This window comes from Linepithema humile, chromosome 5 (genome assembly GCF_040581485.1).
Source record: "Linepithema humile isolate Giens D197 chromosome 5, Lhum_UNIL_v1.0, whole genome shotgun sequence".
NCBI classification, from domain to species: domain Eukaryota; kingdom Metazoa; phylum Arthropoda; class Insecta; order Hymenoptera; family Formicidae; genus Linepithema; species Linepithema humile.
This window is the reverse complement of record NC_090132.1, coordinates 17,086,386-17,110,353: the sequence shown is the minus strand read 5'-3', so window position 1 is coordinate 17,110,353 and position 23,968 is coordinate 17,086,386. Positions and strand designations below refer to the sequence as shown.

General features: G+C 34.3%; 1 protein-coding gene across 1 annotated transcript in view; it reads left to right on the top strand.

The window, feature by feature from the left end:
- rho-6 (rhomboid-6) overlaps positions 1–23,968 on the top strand; it is a 156,769-nt gene that overhangs the window by 21,287 nt on the left and 111,514 nt on the right. The window contains exons 4-5 of the mRNA XM_067355914.1: positions 77–130; positions 13,153–13,509. The gene's annotated coding sequence lies outside the window, so the exon portion shown is untranslated. The remainder of the gene's footprint in view (positions 1–76; positions 131–13,152; positions 13,510–23,968) is intronic.

Sequence of the window (23,968 nt, the reverse complement as noted above, 5' to 3'; positions counted from 1 at the left end):
AATGTACTCAATTATGACTTGATAAATATTCATTATGAACGCAACTATAATCTTGACTTATTTTCGTATTTTACAGATTATCAACTATGCAGATCAACAGAATGACAACTCCGCTGCTGCGCATCAATCGGTGAGTGAGTTTATAATTTGTCTTGATTGTTATTAAGATAATGGATCTATAAGATACATACTATAAAATTTAACACATTGTAGATCGTATATGATATTAATTTTATAAAAATTTTAGTTTGCACATTGCAAAATATTTTAAATTTAGTTAGTTTCTAGAAGAACAAATTATTTATTATGATAAATTTAAATTATATTTTTTGTCACACGCGTTGTATATATTTTATATATATTTATCTGTTAACATGTTCCATGTCGCTCTGATTTTACATAACTTTCTATTTACGTCGTGAAATTTATGTATATGTTGTAAAAAATTATAATTATAGAAATTACTAAAAATAAAATGTAACACACACAAAATATGTTGTACATCATAAAAAGCTATAATAAATTTAAGAAATATAAAATATTTTATTTTAAACGGCCTGAATAGAAAATTTAGTGAGGCCACCAGTAAGCCACACGGCATGGAACATGTTAATAATACCACACAAGATTATTCGAAACACGTAAATTAACATTTCAAAAACAAGACATGTTGATTTATGTTTCCGGTTTGCAATGAGTTATAAAATATATGAATTAAAGAGTATGTAAGTGTAGACAAGAACATTATATGAGGACTAGTTTGTCTCTTTGCAATATTTGAGATATTTTTCATTAATTTGAGAATGAAAAAATCTTTTTACTTTTTATTTTATCCTCGTATATGTGAATATAATAAAAATAGGATAAATTTCAATATGAAATAAAGAAAATCATACAATGCAATATTATAAGCATAATGATATACAAGAATGTTATAGATAAAAACATAACAAATATATAATGTCATAGATCCATTATTTTAAAATGGATGGGCTAGGACTTAGATTCGTTGAATATTTAACTCTGGAATATTTAATAAATGTTCTTTATAAATAAGAATTAAAGCAACATATATTGAATTATTCAAAAAGTTTATAGTCTTTTTTATGACAAAATCAAAAACAATTTTTATATATTTATATGTTCATTTATTTAGTAATATGTATAAACAAGTTGTTAAAGATGGCCAAATGTTGTAGAAAACAACGTACATATATTATTGAATAAAGATGGATTTAAATATAAAACAATTGTTTTTTATTTAGTCATAAAAATTGCTACAAATTTTCCGAATAACTTAATATATTAAAATTTTTGAAATACATATGCAAATGTAAATATAAGTTAAAAATAAAAAGAATATGTTTTACACAAACGGGACAAAAATTGAAAATTTATGTTTTACATTTGAAATAATTTATTTAATAAAAGAGCGCATTTTTCATTATCGATTTTTGTTTGGTTATTGATTTTGAAATATATTTGAAATATAGTCTTGCTATATGCTAATTTCTTCAGAATCTTTCCTAGCCTATCCATGCATCCGTAGTCCCATGGCTTAATTGATTCCATGGTCGAGCACGGAAATTCAAGATTCGTGGTCCCATCGATGATGATCGAGCACGAATCTTGAAATAATGTTGATAACGATCGACCATCGAAATGGTCGACTATCAACACAAATTTTAGAACTCTGCGCTAAGCGTCTTATAAAAACTACCGCTCTTAAATGTTTTAATGTCGAGAGATACAATTTGCGTACTCGCCAACATTCGCTTTTCTTCGGGCAACTTATGTATCCGGAAGCGATCCTATCAGCGCGATACACTCGCTTACGTGTGATAAGACAGCGCCCTATGCGACCACCTTGGAAAGGGGAACAGCAATAGAGAAATTATAGTGGAATATATAGTCGAATATATAGTCGAAATATATACGTGTATACACTTTCGTATGTGTGTGACAAGCGCACATTGTTAAGCGATAAAGCACATACGCGTTTGAATAGCGATGCGATTATCGAAAAATTTCAACGACAATCTATTTAGATAAATTGCTTCCTAACCATTTAATATCCCCTTCGATGAGCCATAACACACTCATTACAAAAAAAGTCAAATTCTTATGCATGTCGTGCTTTTAGTACTTTTATTAATAAGAATCAATATCTATATAATATTTATTATTTTCAACAACAAAATATAATCGTAAAAACATGTAAAAATTGATCACTTGGTTTATAGTGACCCGGCATAACGGTGAAAGCAGAAATTTTAGGAACCTTTTCGTTTTTTTTTTTTTTTTTCGCGCTTGGGGCGCGTGAGCCACTTCCAGCATAGGGGCGCTTAAGACGGTCGCAACGCCTCCGTAAACGGATAACACGGGAAAGCACGGTCGCTACGATTCGGTCAACATTCATTTGCGGTGTCTAGAGCAGACGTAGCGGCAGCGGAAGGAAGTCGGAAATCGTATCGCCATCTTTGCGCGTCACTCGCGTCGCGGTTATGCTACGCTTAAACTACTTGCAGGATAGAGAAGGACTGAAATAAATGCAGGTAGCGGTGCTGAACAAAGGTCAGCGTCCCACACGAAAAACACTGGGATGGCCGGCTCGCGGATTTTCTCTCTGGCGGTGAATAGTGAGTGCGGAGGTACGCGTGCATGTGCGAATGCGTGCGTGTATGTCACGTGTATACGCGGTCGCTCGGTGTTAAACTAGCGTTAACAAGCCGACGCTGGATCACGCGCTTTGTGCATAGTCCTCGAGCTATCGATCGACCATCGAATACCATCCCATGAAATCCACTCCTGCGCCTATCGCGCGAGCCACGCGGCGCCGACGCGTTTTTTTTTCTCTTTTTTTTTTTTAAACGGCCGTCCGTCAACACTGGTAACTGACGGCGAAAACGGGACGCGGGTAGGTGCAGGCGCGTGTTGACATAACACCCGGGGAGAAGCCGTGTGTTACAGCTTAAATATTTTGTTAGAGCGAACGGAAAAAACTCTTGAAATGAGAAAGAAAAACAAAGACGTCGAAATATCATTTTGACGAGGTTTTTTTTTGTCAGAAAGATGTAAAAAATGTTTCGGAAACTTTTAATGCGTGACGGTTTGCAAATTTCTGTTTGTATCACTGCAGTCTCCGAGGCGTAGTTTCGACGATATTCGCTTGGGTAACTTCCGGATGTCTACGAGCATTCGCGCTGCCTTCATCGGGCAGGAAATGGTCACGGCGAAACCGTTTTGCCACGGTCCCCTGAGTGGCCAAAACCGATTTTCACGCTCGGCGAAGCAATCGGCCGGCGATTCGCGACCAACGTAAGCACGTAATTTGACCGGACGCCAGTCCGGTTCAACGTTATTTATGCATACATATGCATACGTTGTAATATAGTCGGAACGCGCCGCCGGCACTTGTCGCACTTGCACGTTTCTCATTGACAACTCGGTACTTGTTTCACAACATCGGTGCCGTGAAACTGCAGCGTCGTCCGTAGTTCGGCGCTGCTTTGTATTACCTTTGCAAATTCGCGGTCGAATTTTGCTGCACATCAGGATTTCCGCAAAATGAAAATCGAGACGTGCGTCAATTAGCACATCGCTATAAACGTCCGTAATAGATTCCGCGAATGAAAATTTCATTGAAATTACAATATAGACGTAGATTAATCGCAATGAAACTCTCGGATGAAATAAATTATCCAGATGATTGATAAATCATTCCATTACATTTTACATTGTGTATTCTATTTTTATTTCTAATATTTGTTTGATATTAACTTTACTAGCAAACGATTATTCTATTGCTTTATTTATTAGACGATTTTAATTTTATTAATAGGTACTTGAGTTTATAAAACTTTTCCGTTCTTTTATTTTTTTCCTCGAAGAAACTGACAAGAAAACTTACTTTTTTCTCAGTTTTGTAATTTACTTCAATTTCGCAAATATTCAACAATGTTTTTCGCGAAACCGTTTTACGAAGTACCGAAGAGCGGTAACTTTTATTCAAAGATAAAGACCTCGCGTCGCGTAGAATTTTTCTCATTTTTTCCGTTGATCCAAGTAACGCGTAACCGGCGAATTCTTTAGCGAAACAACGCGGAATGGCGTTGAGGGACGGTGTGAGAGATTATTTCACTTTACGGGAGAGACGAGGGAGCAAAGTCAAACAAAGCGAAGTGAAGAGAAGTCTAAACGGCAATAAAGCAGCGGCAGACGCGAAAACTCGATACTCATGATCTTGACTCTCTTTTTGCCGCGAAGGTGCTTTTCCACAGGAAAAGTTTCTTTCGTGCGGAAGCTTGACTTTCTTATTTCTGCCGCGGCATCATCCGGCATCGTTCAGAGCAGAATATTGAGATAAACATTCAATCAGACCCCATTGTTAAAGATATACTTGTAATTGTTGTTTTATTTTGCTCATTGATTCGCTAATTGCTAAGGTATTAAAGTAAATGAGATAAATGATCAAGCGATGCAGCTTTTTGTTATTAGTGAACGATAAGTACTTGTTTTTTTTTCCATATTTACAAATAAAAAATTCATTACTGGCTGAAATGAATACGTAGCAATAATTGGCAGTGTTTGATTATTTATTCTTTATGATCATTTATATCTCGCATTTTTTATATACAATACATATATACATATATAAACTATTCAAAAACAATAATCACATTACAGCATTATAAGAATATGATATTAATAAAAATTAATGTTAATTAATGAAAATTCAGGTATATTTCTGAATGTACGTAAAGTAATATTTCAATTGATTGTGAGTTTAATAGACTTAATACATACTTTATTGATTGAATATCAAAAATTATTTATTTTGTACGTTTAACATTTCTTATAATAATGCTCACAATTTTTGAAAAATATTTAATATTTATAAATTAAATTGTGCAAATATTTGGCTAAATATTCTAAATATTTTATAGTATAATAATTTATTTTGTATACGTTATATTATATAACGATGCAAAATTTTATGCGACCATGCAAAGATGAACAATTAATATCTAACATAATAAATAAATGATAAATTATTTACTCTAAAGTCGCTCCATCTAATGCTCTTCAGAGTTTCTTTTTCTCTAAATGGTCCATCAATGACTGTTTCTTGTTAGCACTCATTCGCGAAAATAAGATCGCACGGTATTTTGTACAATAACGCCAACTTTGTTTGCGTGGTTAATTTTAGGTTAGTTATAATAAAATTGATAACAAAAAACTTATAATTATAAAATAAAATAGTCGAGCCATTAATTAATATACTCTGTTATTTTGTTCTGTAATTCGAAATTTTTAGTTATGTCGTGTGTATTTTATGTTTTATTTGAAACAATACCAAAGAGTCAGATGTCCAAACATTTTAAAACGCAGATATATCATACTTTCCTGAAACTGCGTAAGCTTAGCTGCGAAAATACTTTGAATAGCCACGGCAAGTGGTTTAAAATTAATTGTATAATTTTTTTTTATTTTTCTCTGCCATTTGCTTGCTTGCATCGGACGTCGAGTGTCGGATGGATCGTAGTTTTGTGCAATTTCACGTTTTTTTCAAGTTTTTCCTTTGTTATAACATAACAAAGTTTGCGTTATCGTGCGAAATACCGCGCGATCGTATTTTCGCGAGTAAGTGCCAAGGAAAAGCAGTTATCGATGGAAAACTGAGAGGAGAAGAAGATCCGAGGAGCATCGGGCTCCGTCGGAGCAACTTTAAGGTAAATAATTTAGAAGAAATATGATTAATATTTTCCTGATTCTTCATTCGTGTTTAACTAATGACAATTAAGTTCTACATTATTACATAGATACAAATAATAATAAATACATTTTTTTATCAAAGTAGAATCCAAATTTGCTTTATATAATTTTAACATAAAAAATAATTCCAAATATAAATTTTAGAAATATTTTATATTTAGTAATAAAAGAATAATGATAATAAATGTAATAAATAAATTATTTATCAATTATAATTATTAAATAAATTATCATTTATTATTTTGTGTTAAAATTATATAAAGCAAATTTGGATTTTACTTTGATAAAAAATGTATTTATTATTATTTGTATCTATGTAATAATGTAGAAGTTAATTGTGTCATTAGTCAAACACGAATGAAGAATCAGGAAAAAAGTATCAATTATATTTCTTCTAAATTATTAAGATAAATCTTTACGTAAGATACAATAGTCTCCGTGTACAACAATTCTCTCTTTTTTCCGCGAGAAATCTCATTGTCTGCATTTGCATGCTCCTACATGCTCTTTGATGTTTGAATCCCCATTATCTGGGAGGAAAACAGATCCCGCCGTGTCAGGAGCAGTCAATATCGCTGTGGAGTTCTATCGTCGGACGAGGGGTGAATACCATACCCTATCCTACCGAGTGTATCGGGGAGTCTCGTCCCTCCCGGAATGTATAGGGGATGCAACTGGCGGGAAGGGGTCCCTCGGTCTCCTCCTATTACGCGGAGTGACATCCAGGCTAATATCCTTCCACTTCCTGTCATTCCATCCTCGCGCGTCTATTCCGCCCGAAGCGTGCGTCTGCTGTGAGCGCAAAGTGCATGTGCATGTGCATGTAAGCGTCATGCGGCTTCCCGGGGGACGTCGGATACCACGCGGAAAAACGATGCCGTCGTGCCTATGTACATCGCGACTTCTTTCTTGTCGCAGACTATTTTTCAACGGGGATCAAGATCCCGCCGGCATGTGTTGGCGTTTAAGAATTTGATCTGAATTTACAGAGCAGGCATTTTTTAATTCAAGAGTGGAATAAAATTTTAATTAAATTTTCATATCATAGAGATTTAGACAGATTATAGTGTAATTGTTACAATTTTCATAAATTTTCTCAAAATTTATTTTTTATATATTTTTTTATGGTTTACTAAAATTATATTGCTTTAATTATTTATTTTATCAATTTGCGAGAAAATTAATTAAATTTTTGCGCAAGGTAATTACATTTTCACACAAATAAACTATAAAATTGCAAAATAATTTTTTTTAATTTAAAAAAAAGAATATGTTTGCAAAAATATTAAATTAAAAATCTGCATATTTTTATAGCAATGCGTTTTCACGGTACTATGAAGAACAAGATCTTCAAATTTTATATGCCACAAAAATTATTTTGTAGGAGAAAAGCGATATTAGCGAAAAATTTAAATCCACTTGGTTTTATTCACGATTTTCACGACTATTGTATCGTTTATATAACGTCTGTGAGTAGAACGCGAAACACCCATGAACGTAAATGTCGCTCCTCACATCCGATTTCGGTTCACGTGCAATATTTCAGCTAGTTTCAGGCAGTCAGTCTGCGTGTCTGATCTAATTCCATGCTTTGATCCTCGCTTTGCATTTTAATGACCCATCCAAACGGTTTTAACTCACCAGCCGACAATCGCTCGTGAATGTGAAAAACCATACAAGAAGTACAATGCATCAGGTAACAAACATTGTCGCAAGTAACGTTTGAACAACTCGATATTCGCGATTTAATTTACCGGCACCAATAAATGTTGCGACTTGTTTTTGTAATTTTCCAATTTTGCTTGCATTTAAATACGCGTGTGTTGCATTTAAATAAATACATGGGTCAAATGCAATTTTCGTATAGATATCGCCATTTTGCGTGAAAATAACGTTACATTTTTTATGGCAATTATCATTCCGCTTTTGCGTACACATTGACGTTTCGGAGTGACCTGAGAAGCCAATTTCGCTCGTCATGAATTTTCCGAAGCAAAAAGCCACGCATTTTTCAGTCGACCGTTACTATTGAGTTTTTTTAGAAACTTTTAACGAACGTCATTCTCAGTGCCCGGCGGGTATGTGTATTTTGTAGTATTTTGATGGTGTGTTTATATTAAACATGAAATTGTACAATTCTCACGCCTCGGGATGCTTGATGATACTAATTAGTATCGCTGGATGTTTCTTGTTTGTGTGACAATTGGCAGCTCGACCGCGTGCTTAAACTTTTCAGTTGCTGCTCGAAAAACTTCCGCTGAATGTTCCCTCAATATATTTTTTACCAAGGCTTAAACTCACTTTCGTAAAATTGCATCGTTGAAGTGTGTAAAAATATCAAGATGCCGCGATGATTAAATTTAAAAAAGTTCTTTATTAATATGGAACGAGAATTTCACCTTTTTTATATCAATCACAATTTTTCGCTTTGTGAAAAATAATTTAAGACAAAATAAAATATTTTTAAATAATCATGTTAAAGGAATTATATAGAAAATCGATATTTAGATGTTGGATATCTTCTGGTTCTCTGATATTTAACCGAATTAATTATTAATTTAGTTATTAACATAAATAAATGTATTATGATTATCATATATTAGTAATATTCACGAGCGGGAATATTACATGCCTCAAAATTTATCGAGCAACTACATTGTCATTATACTACGGATTGTTTGATATTACGGATTGCGTTTATCAGTAACATCCCGCGATATCTCTGTGCTGTTCGTATCCTGATTAACAAAAGTCGCGACCGTTACCATACGCTCGTGTTACCGAATTCTACATGTATAGAATCCGCCGCTAAAGGGGATTTCACGCAATAATTATCGTGTTTAGGAAGGCGGAGGTCAAGTCTCCGACCCTCATTAGCGCGAGTCGACATTTCTCGTTTTCCGGCCAATTGGTCGCGCCAACCGCATAGCAGAATTTCAAGCTCAACCGCTTGCAGAGAACATAGTGTACAAAGGATCGCCGGATGTACAAATACTAGCGATCGTAATCGAAAATTTGAGAAGAGCTAATTATTTCTACGTAACAATCATATGAGACATTTTTCTCGTTGTAGAAAACAAAGAAAAATTTTTGAAAGTAGTTTAATTAAAATTCAAATATTTTGTTGTAAGAATTGTTTTGGAATTTTGGGTTGTATTATAAATTTTAAAGAAATCTTACTTCATTTGAAAGTAATTGTGCTTTCTAATTTTTTTTTCTTTATATTTATCGTCGATGGATAATGCAAAGATAGCGCGTTAGAAATGAATATAGCAGAGTAAGATGAACCTAATTGCGAATGAGCGTGCAGTGTGGTGAATAGCGTTCGTTTGAATGCAGCTGCTTTATTTTCATTTACTTCCGCCGCGTGCTCGTAGAGCGAAAACCTCGCAACACGATTAACTTAATAAAAGCCCTTAAACAAATGGGATTTCGAGGAAAATTGTGCGGTAGCAGCCGTAATCAAATCGATTCAATTAAATATTTTTTACATATTGGCAACAAAATTGCTTTTTTTGCAATAAAAAAAGGAAAATTTTATTAAGACAAATAATTAAAGAGTAAAAGCGTACTGATATGAAAAGATAAGTGGTAGATAAAAATATATTTGCCATCATCTTCTTTAATACTCAGCTAATAACTGCTGAGAGTATTTGTGCAGGAAAAGCGGTTAATTAGCGCAACGGTAAATCGGCAAACAAATCGTATCGTTCTTTGAAATCGGGTATGATGCGCGTAATTATATAATGAGAAAATAAACGTGAATGCACAGGCATGCCGGCTGGAGTAAAATTACTTGCAACCGCGGCAGTTTTTGAAAGAGAAAACCCATTAAATTACTTTACAAAAAAATGTCATGAAATTTTTTTGTCCTGGCTGAAAATTGTAATCGAAACCGCAAAGAAAAGTCTTTTATTATTTATTTTTATTAGCACTTTTTTATTTTAGCCTCGCATTGTTCGACGATTTTTCTGTTAAAAGTAGAAAAATGCTGATTGATAAAGGCAGAATTTACGTGAAAAATTATTACTATACATTAATGATTTATTATAATCTATATTATAATATAATATATAAATTGTGTATATTTTTCAAAAATTGAAAATTGTGACTAGTAATAAAGAAGATTTGTAAAAGGCGCTAGGGAAATCGTCTCTTGCAATTACATTTGTTAGAATCGCGACCAACGCGCGTATGCGTGCATAAGAAAAAGGATCGACCATCTCACATTTCCTTTCATTCAATTCGCCTCACGATCGTGATACCAGTTTCCGCGATTTCCCTCGTGACATTGATATTATCATATTTTCTGGCAATGAGAGGACACCATGTCTCCTTCTTGAATCCTCTCGCATTTCTTTATCAAAACAGATGTGAACGAGATTTCGTATATTAGTCATTTATTTCTTTTTTTATCGTTTTGGAATATTGCGCTATTTATAATGCGAATTTTCCATTCGCATTCTATATCTCATTACGATATTTATGTAAAATAAATATTTTTAAAAATAATTTTAAATACAATATATTATATATTATTATAAAAGAGATAATTTGTATGTATATGTTTACTACCTAATAAGAAGTCTATGAACAACTTAATTTTGCCACATCAGTCGTTATGCATTGATTTTAATATTAAGCATTTTAATTTGCATAAACGAATATTATAAAGCCAGGAGAATTTTTTCTATTAATGTTTCAGCCGGAAAAGATTACGATTAGATGGTAAAAGCAATTACTTGTTGACAACAAGCAGTGCGTCGTGAAAACTACGCTTTGCTGTCGTTCCGTATTGATCACTTCTGTAATAGCAAATTTTGGAGGCAATACCAGCGTATTGGGCGAGCGTATTAATTAAATTAAAATATGTGTTAGATCGAAGGCGAAATTCCGGTTTACGGTCACGATATACATTGTTCACGTCCCATTCCAACTGCCGCGACATAGTTAAGTAATAACTGGAAGCATGAGAGCAATTTGGATGGCTGGATGTAGTACGTGGAGGGGTGAGCGGAAGACAATACGAGACGTCCGTATGCACGTCGCGCCGGTATTCGTCGCGAAGATGTCGTGAAATCCCGTTAGAACTGAGTGGGATGGCCATTTACGTAGGCAGACGTTCTCCCTTCGGATTAGACGAGACGTTTGACTGCAGACAATCCATTCACGAGAAACAGGGGAATGTTCATCGAATTAGAACTCGCTTTGACGACCCGTGGAGATTTTATGACACCTGAGCGTCATGTATCTCCAACTGTTGTAATTTCGTTCGGCTAAAATTGCGAGGAAATCAAATTATTTTTAATTGATGGCCATAATTGGATAGAGTTATGCAAGATTTAATTATTCCCTCACAAATTATGCTTTTAAATTAAATTTAACGTGCGGAATTTTATGTCGCCAGTCGTTAAGCATGTTATATGTATCATCTATCTTTTCACATTATATAAATTAACTTGTTTCCGTAAAACGCTAATTATTATATAAATAATTGCAATTGATGCAACAAATTTTGTTGTAATTTAATTTTATTCATGAAAAAATAGATATAAATATCTGAAATTGTAGAAACGTAAATTGATCATAACTCAATTATAAATCAGCATTTTTTCAAGTATTCGATAGAAAAAAAGTTAGATAATGAAAGAAAGAAAAAATTGTAACGTAGTACATTTTCTCAGAGAGCTGCTCTTTATTCTCCATTTCGCCAGCGCTTGCATTAAAAATTAATTATTCATTGAATCATCCATCTCCGAGATTACACTCTTCAGTCTGCCTTAATCCGTCAAGTAGTATTAGTACTTCTACAAATATTCTAATAATTTCAGACAAAATTATGTACGTTGGTAAAAATGTAAAAGCAAGAAAGCAGTTTTCGATACACGAATGCAGCAACGTGTTCATCTCAAACCAAGAACAAAATTAGAATGATACTCGACAAATGGAAAAAGAAATCCCGAGTGATCTGCGTTCATCACCGCTCTGTCGTCACGTATTTTTGGACGCTCATTTTACTTTGTATGGATGACCGTCGATCTCTTGCACATACATTATTATTAACATCCTTATATAATATTAAAATGCATAACACAAGTGGCGATTTATACGAATTACGTATAAAAGCGATTCATATGATTACGTGTAAAAGCGTAGCTCTTGATATATTTAAAATACAAGTTGTATAACAGATAGTTAGATAAATACACAAAACTCCTTCATAAAACATCTTCATAAAACTCCTTTTAGAAAAAACGTTTTTTTTTCTAACAGTAGAGTTATAAGATACCAAAACGTCATAAAGGAAGGCGAACGAGCCTTAGTTCGTTATTCGTGCTAAAATCTATATAACTGTAATTCTTCATTACAAATGTTTAAGTCTTCAGTGTAGATCTTCGGTGTAGATTGCAAGCAAATATTATAATAGAAGTTCGGAATAAATATAAATGTCGGTGTAAAGCTTAATGTGTTATTTTGTTATGTTATTCGTTAAAAAGTCAATCCACAAATAAAAAACTATAGTATCAAACATACCGCGTAATAATAAAATACCATTTGCAAGTCATTTTAATAAAATAATTGAGATACATACTTGTTGACCATGATTAAGAGAGTACAAAAAACACGCCAATAATTAGACCATAAGATATATGTTCTCATTCTTATGTCAAGTGTTTTCGGACAGATGGAGGAGGATCGCGTGCGGAAAAGAGAGTGAATTTAGTTTAAACTCACACGTCTCTCTAAGGTAGAAAAAAAAGAGAATGAGACGGAGAGTGAGTATGTTTGATATTAGTTGTTCACTTGGATTAACCTTTTAACATATAACGAGACAAAACAATACACAACTTCATTGTAATATGAACACACTGAAAACGAAGAGTTGTTAGTATACAGATTTTAACATGAATAAAGCACGAATATCAGCTAACAAAGCCTCGTTTGACCACCTTATGACATTTTCACATTTTATCTTCGAGTCTTTATGCGCTGCGCGTGAACTTGGCGTGAGACACTACCGTGTCTCTTGATTATTCGTCAAGTTATAATAATTGTGAAGAATAATAATTAAGTCAATAATACAGCTTACGTTCTCTATTCTCTCTTCAAATAATCGATATAGAGAGCTTATCCAACTATTTCTTCGTTTGTGTTATTTTATTTTAATAAAAATTTATGGAAATTGACATATATTATTAAAATTCTAGTTTAAAGTAACAAAAAAGGCTCTAGTCATCGCTTATTGTTTATAAAAAAATTATTAACAAATAAAATTAGGAATAAATTACAGTGTATCTTTAAAATAATATTATTTCCAGTAATTTTATTTTAAACACAATGTTTTTGTTACAATGTAAATGTATTTATATTTTACAGATAAACTTTCGATGGCTACTTCGATGCTGGTGAATCATCATATTTGCCTCGCCGTAAATTCGTTCCGTTCTATCCGTTCTATAATAAAATGTGTGTTGCGGGTGCTATCTTTCTTTCTTTGTTGCAACTCTCTGTTGCAAGATATCCGTGCCCCAATTTTCATTTTGCTATAATGTAATAAAACGCGCATCGAGAGTGCGGGAGTGTCGTTATACCGGGAGTGCCGTTTAAAGTATCGCTCGATTTTTGTATTTGGATGTGTTCGCGAGCAATGCGAACATGATCGCGAACGCGTGTGAGTGCCATTAAAAAGCAGGAAGCCCAGGGAATATCGAACGATGTTGGAGCAACATTGTGGTAAGCAGTTTATCGCAAAATATATGAACTTTTTAGTAATGGTGGTGGGATTAGCTTAATATGAAAGTTGTCTTACGTAATTTATATATTTTTTGTTTAATTCTAAATAATTACCGGAGATTGTAAATTATGCATTGTCTATTAATAGAAAAAAAATTTAAGGCCAAATTAGAAAAGATAATTGAATAAGTTATAATATTATTTATTATAACTTAATACAATTTACATATTTTTCTATATTTTCGTGAAAATTAATTTATCCCAAGAACATAATCTTGCCGTCAGTTCCTGAATTATTCTCGTGATGCATAGGGAAATTTAGGTGCCGAGAGTACAAACGGTATGAGATGGACGTTAAAGTCAGAAATGAGCATCTCACGTTTCCGGAAAATAGTGTTATATGAAGAAAGGTCGACGTTTTTCTAACTGATTTTCCGCTTCTTTGTCTTGGTTGCGTCCTTTGCATTCGCCATTAAATTGTTTGTTAAAGTAGTGTTTTATATACTTAAGAAAAATATGCAAGATAAAAAAATATTTTTCTCAATGAGCAGAGCGATAGATGCGAATGCATGAAATACAGTTACGGAATTCTCCTAATTTCCGCAACACGTTTGACGAACAGAAAACACCTTTGCAGCTGCATCCTCAAAATTTATGAAAGTAATATAACGATTTATGACCGTGTGCGCAAAGGGCATCGGGTAAAGTTGATATAAAATATCTCGTGAAAAGTTAATTGCTTGAAGCAGGGAAATCCATCTCTGAAATATTTTTGTTTTTATCAATAAAATTTGCCCTTTTGCGAATATAAATAAATTACTACACGTAGATCGCAATCCACGCGATACATAGAAACGAATAAATCAGAAAAGGAAATATTGCTTTTCAAAGAAAAATGGGTTTTGCTATCTAAAAAATATATTCTTTGGAGTAAATAAATCAGAATAAATGTAAATAAATTTAAATATAAAAAATTAATATCAATTAGATATGAGAATTAAAACTTCAAAAATTGGATTGTCTAAATATTAAGCAATACATTTTGAAACTCATTGATGTACGATTTATAACTTTCGAGATAGCAAATTTATTGCAACATACCATAACAATTAATGATATTAAAAACGATGTAACCGACAAATTTGTTAGCTATTTATTCTTATTGTTAGTTAAACAACTAAGTAGTAAGGTATGTAAAATATCGAGAATTAATAAGAGAGAGGCAAGTTTCTCCCTACTTTACATGAAATCGGCATTTATGCTTGCAAATTTAAAATCCATTACCGGATATTTGCCATTATTGAGCAGCATAATGCTCGATATGTGAATTCAAGTATGATACAATCCTCGGAAGCGCGCACCGTGGAATCTCCTTACGTTGTAACGCCAAGGGGTTAAACGGACGTCGAAGTATAAAGTAGAAAAGTAGATCGTGCTTTGCTCGCATTCCGTAGGAATTGAGCTTGCGGAGAACGCCGACGTTTTTATTAGCTTCATTCTCGTTTTTCTCTCCATTACTTTTCACCATCTTTCCTTTTTCCGCGCATCTGCCGCGAATAATTTATCAACTATCAATAATAAGACGAATTAATCAGATATAATTATACACTTCAAAGAATGACGAAATTCATATCTCTAAACACGGCGAGTATATAATGATGATATGTTGAAAAACAAATTTGAAAATATTTTGTATTATTTTTTTCAAGAAAAATATGAAATATTATGTAAACGTATAATTTAAATAACAATTAAAATTAAAACGTTCGATACAAAAATGGAAGCCAGAGTGCAGTTGTACATACAATTATATTCCGCAATTATATTTTCGATGCGTTTGTCATCTGCACAATTCGATTTATAAGATGACTAAATTTAAAAAGTTACCTACTTTTTGATTCGATATTGTTTTAATACATAGACCAGAATCCTCCGGGAAATGGGTGCGCGATAATTCCGCTTCTTCGCTCACGCTCTCTTTTTTTTCGTTTCCGAAGCAGAGCTCCGATAACTTCAGAAAAGCGGCGAGTCTTCTCGTTTCCAGCCGTGACTCGAACTCGCATAGGTACCGGGCGCGTATACTCGCTCCTTCATCCTCTTTTTCCTCCTCGGCGAACTTCTTGGCGAAGTGCTGAAGTAATATCGACGAATTAGCAGCGACCGGGCGTTAACCGATGATATCGTCCTTTCGTACCCGTCGCCGACTTTTCATTGGCATCCGTGATATTCTGGAAGTCAATTTTGACTTTCTCCATTTTGGCGATAAGCGTCCGTCGTAAGTTCGATAGTTCGTCACGCGACGGCGAATTCTTCTTTACGAGAAATGCAGTCGCAATTCTGTCGGTTGCGCCCGAAGAATCTTCTCGTCGTCCTATGTAATTTGACGCATTGCGAGGGTGTCTTACGATCGAGGAATAAGATTTTTATCCTCACGAATGTCATGGTGAAAAACTTGAACAAAGGGATTCGCTCCCGAATACCGATAGTTTCTAAAGACGAAGACCGATTCATCGATCATAACTTAGAAGTGGCTTTTTCTTTTTCGTCTTTCGAAGTTATTTAAAAAGTTAGAAAGAGCTTACTGCCTTCTTATTCATTATTATAATAAGTAACTGGCTGAGAATAATTAGTGTCATCATTAAAATAACAGTCAAATATTAAAAAACACAATTTTAGATTTTGTGTTATCTTAAGATAGTTATACAAAAAAATGAGTTTATGTTGAACTTTTATTTTTACTTAATCACGCATGACCCGTTTTGTTTTATATTTGATGTAAAAAGAGCACATAGTAGCGCAATATATTGCACTAACATTAAATAGAGACTTATTACTCGTCTGGTCGTGAATTCGAAGTATTTGATGTTGAAAGCTAAATCCCCCGGACAATCGTTGATTTCATTCGATCACATGAAAAAAATTCAATCAACCCGCAGCAACTCAATCAACTTTCACGATAGGAAATAAAGGTATCAAATTGATCGGTATATTCCTCTTCCGACAAACTGTACCGGAGAGTAATGTATAGAAAAGCTTCGTCGGATTTAAAAGCGCGAACTAGCACGGAAGTATTGAAGCGTATTTTACAGAAGGCCAATTTCGTAGCGATCGGCACAAAGCGATACGACGATGAAATTAGAGACGAAACTTTCAGCATAATTTCTTTACGAACAAATAGTAAGCGACGGTGAAATTCAACGTGTATACTCGTATTGTCTAAAAATTGTTTAAAAATATCCTAGCATTGTAAGACTGGTGTTTTATATTGCAAATTATTGTATATACAATATTTATAAATATTATTATTATAAGTTATTTATTATTTATTATTTTTATAAGTTTTTAATTTTAACAAGTTATACTTTCTACTTTTCTATTTTTATTACTTTTTGTCTTTGCTTGTAGACGATTAATGACCGTACAAAACATTACGCGTTCATTCTTGATTAATCTTCGTTTGATTAATGTGAGATGATGTTTGATATTCTTTGTGAAAAATTACCCGCGAATTAACTTTTAACGAGTTATAAACAAAGATAAGAATAGTGTCTGTAGAGCGTGAGAGGCGAAAAAAAGAGCGAAATAGCCGAAGCAGGATTCAGGGGAAGCCGGAATAACGACGTCAGCTCGGTCGGAACTAGTTTCCAACTAGTTCGACTAGATTGCCAATTGGTCGTTAGTCGCTCGGGGAAAGACTCAAAGGGCGGCTTTGGCGGGACGTGTGTATGTACGAGGGCATAGACTGGTGGTCGCCGAAGTGTGAAATCGGCGTAATTTAAGCAGTTTCGCGCGGGATGAAAGGGGGTTGGCTCGCGGAGAGGAAGAAAGAGTGTAATTACGAAATTCCGCGGAATTAGCGACTCATGCTTTACGAGATCCTGCATGTGAAATACAATACCGCGCGTACGTGACGAGGCATTTGCGACAATCGCTTTGTATCACGCTCCTCTTAAAGATTGCACATATTTTTTTTAGCAAAATAAACTCTTAAAATATTAGGGAAATATCCCTGATATTGTTAAATATATAAAAGTCAAGCATTTTTTAAATAAAAATTTTAATTTTTTTTTTCTAGTGTATGAAATGTTTCTCATTTTAGAAGATTAAAATAATAGGATGCATAAAATATTTTATTTTATTTTGCTAAAAATTTTTTAATATTTCATATAAAATTATAATTTCAAAAATAAGACACGTAATAATTACTTTGCGTAATAATATTAGAATTCTAAATAGCGTTAAATATTATAAATTAATTATTATAAATAATATTGCTACTTGTATGCAAAAGAAAGAATTAACTATTTGAAGAGAAGAAATATACGCGTACTTAAATTATTCAATAAATTTTCCGAGAGTTGTTTACTAAAACTGACTTGGCAGTTTTATTCCGAGCATCCTTTTCATTATGTATGATCATAAATTAATATTTTAATAGCTTCGAATCTCATCTGTTAGAAAAAAGGTGATATGCTTGATAGTAGTAAAGAAGAAATATTTATTATCCCTTTTAAGTAATAATTGCACATGCAGCGAAATTAATGTTTTCGCTTAGTTTTTCTGAGCGCTAATTAGAAGCTGCCAGTATTTTTCGATCGACTTTTCCCAGAGCGAGTAGCCCGACGGCGTTATACAGAATTTGTAACGAAGCTGAAAGAAACGTGCAGCGTTTTACGCTGCTGACTATTTCAGAACAATATTTCTCTTTGCTTTTATAGTATGATGAAGGATTGTACTCCCAAATGAGTCGGTTGCGTTCCATCGTGTTGAAATGTATAGAACACTATTTTACCCTCAACTGCATCTAATTAGTGCAACACGAAATATGTTTGTGAACAAAATATTTCGGAGTAATCATGTCCAACAGGTATCTAAATAATGGCCGGTTGTTAGTGATTTGTTAGTATATATTTTACATCCCTGTTGAATATTCGAAAATATTTGTTGAAACAACGAAACTTTTAATGTTTTTTCGAACAGTATCTTTTATTTTCTATAAAATCTATTCCTCGAACTTGTTGTGTTCTCGAAATTAATTTTTTTTTAGCTTTGTTTCGCATTTGTTGAAAAAGTGAACAACGTTGGATTAAAGAGGATATCGTTGTAATGTTTTAAGCTGGCACATTTTAGATGCGACGAAAAAGATATGGTGCCGTAAATCTTGCTCATGCTCTTTGTCCACCCTTCTTTTGTCATTATGCATAACCGCAGAAATTCCCACAGCCTGTTAGCGAAGTGGTAAGATGGTAAAACGGTAAAGGGATGCACATTGGCGGGTCTCTCATCGACGTTAATTAAGAGGCATTAAGAGACTCCGAGAGACGCCAGTCAACGGGTCTTTAATATCTATCGGCCGACAGCGTAGCCATAAGCGCCGATCTTCCTCCCCGAGACTGACCTAGATTCCACCCTCCTTTCACGTATTCATAACGTATCATCTTAGGTTTCTATCCAGAGTTGTATTTACGTACCGTTCAAAAGCCTGCAAATGGATTTTATATGGTTTTCTTTACGAAAATGTTCACTGCAGAAACAATTTTTGTGTTCTAAGTTTTATATATTAAAAAAAAAGTTACTATAAGTTATTTTTAAAACATATTTTGTATTTATTTGCTAAATTAATTATCACAGGAGTAGTTCAAACGTTTAACTTTTATTATTTGTTAAAAAAAATGATTATTTTGGACAAGTAATTTTATGGTTTTTATACAATTATTAAAATAAAAATTGTTATTTTTATGACAATTTTAACGTTGAAATTTTATTTGTTAAAACAAAAACAATTATCTCGAAAATATAGTTTTACGATTCTTGATTTTTGTACATTTGTTAACATGAAAATAATTATCTCGGTGGCATTTGTGAGGTTTAAGCTTTATATATTTGTTAAAATAAAAACCATTATTTCGATTTTAGTAGACGCTATTTGATTTTTCTAGCAATATTGTATTACTGACGAGCTATTTGCATGGGCAATTTGTTGAAGCTGATGTTTAACTTGTACCTCCCGTTAATATATTGGAAAACCGGCATCAAAACATCATAACACAATATCGTCACGGAATGGAAAGATAAGATAGAAAAGAAAAGGAGCAAAAGGAGATTAATCGTCTCCAAAGCGGTGACGCGATTACGAGTAAATTGGATCTTTCCTTTCGTTCCGTTTACCTCGTCTCTCTTTCTCTCTCTTTTTTTTAAAGTCGAAGACAAGAAGGAGAAGAGGTCGCAAACTCGATTGAAGTGGCCATTAAACCGCTAGGAAGTAACCGCTCGGACTCGGTTGTATCGTGAGTTTCCGACGGCTTTTATAACCGTTTCTGTGCAGGTCGAATGGCGAGTGACGTTAAAGATCAGCTGAAGATAGAAGATTTGTATTAGAATACAAACTAACAAAAGTGGCGATTGTTTTAATGAGGTGGATATCGATAGTTGCGCAATTATTCAGGTTTGAGAATTATAGAGTTTGGCCAAATCGAGAGCCTCGAGGTTATAACAGAGAGCTTCCCGCGAACTAAACTTGAGAGCAGTTCATAGATGACAAAACTTTATTCTTCGGTTAATTTTAAGTGCACTTTGCTTAAAGAGAATCATAAGTTAAAACTTTGTTACTTTGTTAAGATAATTAATATTGAATATTGAAAAGTTGCGAAAAAGATGGACAATCAAATTTTTGTTAGGGAAAAAGTCAGTCGGGACTTCAAATTAGTCAAAGAATTCCATTATGCAGAAATTTTTTGCAAAAACTCTCAGACGTGTAGATGCGAATTTTACACCTGAACCTTAAATTCTACAAAATATAACTTTAAAATTTAGAGAATGTGCGTATTCGATCTTCAATTTAAAATTTCGTTAATACGAAGTTTATATCGTGAAAGAAGATCCCACTAAATTCGATGTAAATTGAAATAGCTGACATTTTCACGAAGGAGCAACAGACTTTAGCATCGAACGTGCGGAATTAAGGATCAGAGTGAGTGTGTCGACCTCGAGGGGCTTAGGACGACCCACAGTTCACGTCGTGATATTTACTGATCGAAAGAAAGGTGAAACAAGCTTGTTTATTCTCAGGCTCCGATGGGGACCCCGGGAGACATGTAAATAGAACGAGAATACAGCGCGTCCCGGTTTGTTCGGCGTAATTCGGAAACGATTACTGGGCCCGAGATAAGGGAAGATATATGAACACTTTCTCGTTTAATTCGTACGATTAGATTTGTCCTGCTGGAAAATTCGTCGGATTAAAATGCTCCCAGTGGTTGCCGGAAAGCTCCCAGATATTCCGGCGAAATCCAGGACGCGCATATGCGAAAGAAAGAAAGAAAGATAGGGAGAAAGAAAGGCAGGAAGACGAATGTGGAGTACAATTTCCGCGATTGGCCAACCGATACATTAAATCGAGATACTAATACTGACGTGTGGATTACGTACACATCGTACACAGAATTTATGGAATATTCGTACTCAAGCCGGATTTCGACCGCGATTTCAAATAGAACATTTATATCGAAAGTTTGAGTTGCAGACGGTGGGATTTAGCGCTAATAATGCCAACAAAATCTCGAAGTATTTATAAAATTACTTTAAAACGTCAATATTTTACAGCTGCAATTTGTTTTGCGTTATTATAAAAGTTTTAATTCTGCGTTATCCCGTTTGATAAATCTGAGCTTAAAATATGAATATTACAATTGACTCCGGATTTTTTTGTTAACACATTGATAACATCTATCATTCACATACATCTAAATTTCTTGCGTTTTGTTGATTTTAATTTGATCTTAGATATATTTAGATTCAGCGATCTTGCTCTGTGCGACATCAGAAATTGATGAGTAATATCAATCAAGGAATAATTGACAGCTTCCTGCACTATTCAGTGTTCGCGGATTGACGCTAATTCTGTTTGCAAAGCGCGGAAACGCACGAGATAAATCAATTGCGTCTCGTCCCGTCTCCATCCACTTCCGTATAATATTTATTAACGATAAAGTACGGAACGAGAGAAACTGGGTTAAGACGGAGTTGAATGTTTTATCGGGACGCCCAATTACTGTAAGAACGTCCCAAGGAAAAATCCAGCTCGCGGGGGAAATTGAATCTTTCGAAATACCTCCCAACGTACCGTGCTCGGGCAATTTTTCATGCCGCCGCGGTAATATTTCGTCTCTCTTTTCCCGGATTCGCGTCGCGAGTGGATCGGCGTGCTCTTACACACAGCAACAAATCGTCGCCGTAACGACGACCATCGCCGTGGCGTGTGCAGCAGAAAATTAAATTTACAGAAGTGCAACTGAAATTTTTATTCCGCCGACGGCGACGAAAGAGCGCATTAAACCGCCGGTGGCTTTTGTAAAGACTCGCGACGCTTGCCGTGGAGAGAAAGATAGCGAGTCCTCGGCGAACAGTGGGAAGCATCGATCGGAACTTCCAATTGGCGAAGTTGGAGCAAGTAGAATAAGCGCGATTATCGTAAGCGAGGAGGAAAGCTGAAAGAGAGGAGGAACCAGAAGTGATCAACGTGTCGGTGGCGTCGGCGGACAACGCGGGGACGACGCTTACGTTTTCAGGAACGCACAATAGGCGGTCACAAAAGGACCGCGTGGTGGTGAACGGTGCCTTCACCACCATAGGCAGACGTCATAATTTTCCAGAGGGAGTTCGCCGCGCGTCCGGCGCAATAGCGCCTCTTTTCACTTAAGTTCACGATCTGGCTCGCCTTTATTATATATTTGACGCGTTGCACAGTAGCGCGTATAATGCAGCACGAATCGATATTTCACAAGTAAACATTCGTTCGGGACGAACAAATTATATGATCGGATATGATATAAGAGTCTTATGCTACAATTATCTTTCGTCGCGTATTGAAGATCGCCGATCGCAACGTTTTTGTTTCCCCAGATTAAATATTATAATATAAATATTTTCACATAGTGCCTTTTATTATCCTCGACGTTTTATCTTTTGTAAAAACAAGCGTTAACGTTGACCGTAAAAATCATGGTGCAAAACTGAAGCGATACGCTTCGAACGAAAAAGATAACACTCGATCTATGTTTTTCTGAAATAATAATATTTTTCAGACTCACGTGCAAATTGAACGAGTAACAAAAAAGAAACTATATTGAGCATCAAGCTTCACATAATTTAGTTTGGAATATATTTTTTATTCCACCAAATACATTTCACGTTTGACTTCAGTTAAACATTCTCTTTTTTAAATTGCGTGAAAATATTACATTTAAAATTTCTCTAAAATTACTGCCTACTTATTTTTACTATTCTATTTTATTAAAATATGAAATATGACATTTGACAAATATTTTGGAAAAAATATTTTAAATAATAGTTTAACTTTTTACATATATATATGTGTATATATTATGCACATATATTATATATCTTTTCCATTTCAAAATTACATTTTCGAGGTAGCACAGTAAACTTAGGAAGGACAGAATATTTGATACATGTTTGCCAATACAAATTACTAAAAAACGTTTCGTGCTTCTTTAATTTTTTTTCTGAAACGATATTCGATCCGTGCAGCCATTTGGTCGATCTCAGGAATATCGATGATTGCGTCGTTCGAAATAGATAGAACTCATCTAAGCGCTCGATACGCACATTTTTTCCGGTTTTCTTTCTCTCTCTTTGTTTCTGTCTCCGTCTTCTTTTCGTTTCTCTTCCCCTCCCCCCTCTCATTCTCTCTCTTTCTCTTTCTGCACACGTAATTAACTTTTTATACTCTCAATATATTCAGTTTCATCAGTGTTTATTTCTATTTGATCTTAATTACTCCGATTTATGTTTGTTATTTTTATAACATATTCTTTGCAGAAATATAATAAATATTTCTGTTTCTCTCGCTCCTTCTCTCTTGCTTTTCTCTTTGTCATTTTATTGATCTTCTCTGGTATTTTCGATTTCGGCTTTTCTTTCTGTATTACAAACTAATCCAGATATCTATGACCCTGGGTGATGGTAACATGGAAATCGAGCACGGAAGCGAGCCGATTGAAAGGTCTCTATCCAAATACCCAAATGCTGTTTTATCCGGCTAGAAACTGCGCCGTCGCCTGCAGTGTGTGCAAATGCAAAAAAAAAAAGAAACGGAACAGCAAAAGGAGATTGAAATAAATCGGCTTGCAAATTGGATAGCGGATATCGTCAAAACGACAGCGGAATTTGCAATTAAACAACTTTTTACAATTTTTTCCGCTTTATGCACCATTATTGTTATTATTAATTTTTCTCATTATCTCGTGTAACGCAACAAGCTTACTGACACACGTCAGTCGAAAATAATTATTAGATGTGTATTTTTGTGATATGACTACTCACCTTTGACGCAAAATTTACCGTGCATTTTCCAATTTCGCATATTGATTTTATATCGTTTGTTAGTTTATTGCTACCGACGGGCTTGGCGAGTTCATAATCCAAATTGGACGTCGCG